We start from the raw sequence: 326 nt of genomic DNA on the forward strand, positions 1-326 counted from the left end.
GCTTATGGTACAAGGTATTGAAAACTTCCCAGGATCCTGTCTCTTTTGAGGCAGTTTCTGCCTAGACAAGCCATCCAGTTCTTTGGTGAGCAAAGGGGGTTCATCCTCCCAAGTCTCATTTCCACATAACTTGTCATTTAGCTTCATGATTGCTCCAAGGTTTTTAGCAACTTGCTCTTCAGTGACATACTCATCCTCTTCAGAGGAAGAATACTCATCAGAGCTCATGAATGACAGAAGTAAGTTCAATGGAATCTCTATGGTCTCATTTTGAGCCTCAGATTCCCATGGTTCCTCATTGGGGAACTCATTGAAGGCCAGTGGAC

This window comes from Arachis duranensis, chromosome 2 (assembly GCF_000817695.3).
Source record: "Arachis duranensis cultivar V14167 chromosome 2, aradu.V14167.gnm2.J7QH, whole genome shotgun sequence".
Classification (NCBI taxonomy): domain Eukaryota; kingdom Viridiplantae; phylum Streptophyta; class Magnoliopsida; order Fabales; family Fabaceae; genus Arachis; species Arachis duranensis.